At 38.3% G+C, this 2,689-nt stretch overlaps 1 non-coding gene across 1 annotated transcript; it reads left to right on the top strand.

Annotated features, from left to right (window-relative positions):
- The first annotated feature begins 977 nt into the window (after window positions 1–977).
- Window positions 978–1,084, top strand: LOC131252243 (small nucleolar RNA R71). Its single transcript, XR_009174278.1, has one exon. It is a non-coding gene; the product is annotated as a small nucleolar RNA R71 (small nucleolar RNA).
- The last annotated feature ends 1,605 nt before the right edge of the window (window positions 1,085–2,689 follow it).

Raw genomic sequence — 2,689 nt, 5'->3', positions numbered from 1 at the left:
TCACCTGTTTCAACACCTCTAGGATATCCTGAGAGTTAGAGAGAGGTTTTGGTGAAACCAACCGTTGGGGGAATGGAGCAACTGGCTTTTCTAGAAGTTTCGGTTCTAATTTTTGTGGGGCCTCACTAGATTCATTATTGTTGTCCTCTTTCGGTTCTTGAGGCTTTTCGGGCCTAACCGGAAGAGTTTTATCAATGATCTTCCCACTCCTAAGAGTGGTGATGGATTTAGCATGCCCCATCTGATTTGAAGAGCTGGGATCATTATTCTCGTACTGCGGTTTAGGATTGGGGATAGGTTGTGCAGGAAACATCCCCTTTTCTATAACCGTCATACGAGAATCTATCTTTTGCATAAAATCTGTAATTCCCCGCATTGCCTGAGCCAGCTCTTGTATGGGATTTTAAACCGGTTCCTCTTGAGGTTTCACTTGATTTGGATTTTGATTGAAGAAACCTGGAGGAGTCGCCGTTTGTCCATTTCTCCAACTGAAGTTTGGATGATTTTTCCAGCCAGGATTGTATGTGTTAGAGTTAGGTCCAGTAAAAGGTCTTTGATAATTATTTACGGCATTGGCTTGTTCATTCAACACTCCTCGAAAGGCAGGTATTGTAGGACAGTTTTCAGTTGTGTGAATGTTGCAATCACAGATGCCGCAAACAATTTCATTGACCTTATCCTTCTTTCCTTCCATGGCCTCAACTTTTCTTATGAGCGTAGTCACTTTACACTTGAGATCATCCTCTTCTTTCAAGAGATATAATCCACCTTTTTCCTTTAATTGAGTCGGCCTAGACGTGGTGTTCGACTTTGGGTAATAGTCCCAAGATTGTGTTTTTTCAGCCAAACTGTCGAGGTAATCCCATACCTCGTCGACATCTTTATTAATGAACTCTCCATTACACATTGTCTCGACCATTTGGCGCATGGAAGATGTCAGTCCATCATAGAAAAAATTTGTAATGCGCCACGTTTCAAATCCGTGTTGTGGGCATGAACTGACCAAATCTTTGAACCTTTCCCAACATTGGAAGAATGTTTCATCTTCCTTTTGGGCAAAGTTCATGATCGCTTTCCTGAGGGTAATCGTTTTGTGATGTGGGAAAATTTTTTTTATGAATTCCCTCTGCATATCGTTCCATGTGCCAATGGATTTAGGACGCAGTGAATGTAACCACGTCTTAGCTTTCTCTTTTAAGGAAAAAGGAAAGAGTTTCAGCCTAATTGTATCCTCAGATACATTAGGAAAACATAATGTAGCTATTATCTCATCGAACTCTTTCAAATGTAAATATGGACTTTCAGATTCAAGTCCATGGAATTTGGGAAGGAGTTGGATAACTCCTGGCTTGATGTCCATTTGTCCTGTGTTTTCAGGAAAAATCATGCATGAGGGCGTACTCACTCTCGCCGGTTGTAGAAAATCTCGTAAAGTACGGGGCGGGGGTGCCTGTTGCACCTCATTCTCATCTTGGGTATCCTCCACCCTAGGTGGGAGTAGAGGAGGTTGGTCTTCAGCCATAACTTCAGTTAACTCAGGGGATTTCGAGCGGTGTCTAATCCTGCGATGGATAGTCAACCCCTCAACTAATCCTCCTTCAGTCAAGAGACGTCGAGTGTTGTCACGGGCCCACTTGGGCATGAAACACTCGCAGCCCTCAATCAAATTCAAAGTCTAATCCTAAGAAAGGAAAAGGAAATCTAAAAAGGAAAAAGAGAGAGGGAGTTGGAAAGAAATTACCAAATTGATGCCCCTAAGTTAAGGACCTGCAAAATAAAACAAAAGGAAGTTAGATTCTAAAAAGGAGAAAAACAATCTTTTAAAAGAAAGATAACAGTAAACTGATTCCTAAAAGAAAGTAGAAATTTCTAAATTAAATTAAGAAAGTCCTAAACTAAAAAGTAAATTACTACAAGAGATTTGAAAAATAGAACGTAGGGAAGGAGTGTACCGAATTAGAGATTTCTATCTTAAAGGCCTACAAAATAGGAAGGTTAGTTTCTAAACAAAATTCTAAAAATAAATTAGGAAACAAATTAGAATCTAAAAGTGTCAGAATTAGAAAGTCACTAAAATAAAACAAAAATAGAAAGTTAATTTCTAAGAAGGGAAAGAAATAACCTAAATTCTAAAAATATGAAAAAGTAGAGAGATTAGGAAGGAATTACCAATTTAGAAACTTATGTCCAGATCCTATAAAACAGGAAACAAGTTAAGTTCTAAAAATAGAATAAAATAAAATAAAAACTTCTATCCTAAAGTAAGTAAAATCCTAATCCTAACTTAATTCTAAAACTAATTAATTTCAGAAAACGTAACCGGCAACGGCGCCAAAAACTTGTTCACTCCCCAAGTATAGGGTTGTGATGTAGTAATAAACTCGGTAAGACCGAGGTCGAATCCACAGGGACTGATACCTGTACGTTATCTGAAATCAAGTAGAACTAGAACTAGATTAAGATGCGATCTAAACAAAATAGAATTTAAGAAATAATTGTGGAATAATTAAAACTTTAAGGAATTCAGAGGATGGAAACTAGGGATTCAGAGGATCCACTTGGAGAGATCAGGGAGATCTTATGCTCGCATATGGAATTCAAACTGAACTTACTTGATTTGGTTTTCAAGAGACGAAAGGTATATGAATTAGAATGGATTCCATCATCTAACCATGCCCAGGAGACAAAG

Source organism: Magnolia sinica, chromosome 7, assembly GCF_029962835.1.
Source record: "Magnolia sinica isolate HGM2019 chromosome 7, MsV1, whole genome shotgun sequence".
Lineage (NCBI taxonomy): Eukaryota > Viridiplantae > Streptophyta > Magnoliopsida > Magnoliales > Magnoliaceae > Magnolia > Magnolia sinica.
Note: the sequence above shows the minus strand (reverse complement) of the source record. Positions and strands in the feature narration are given on the sequence as shown.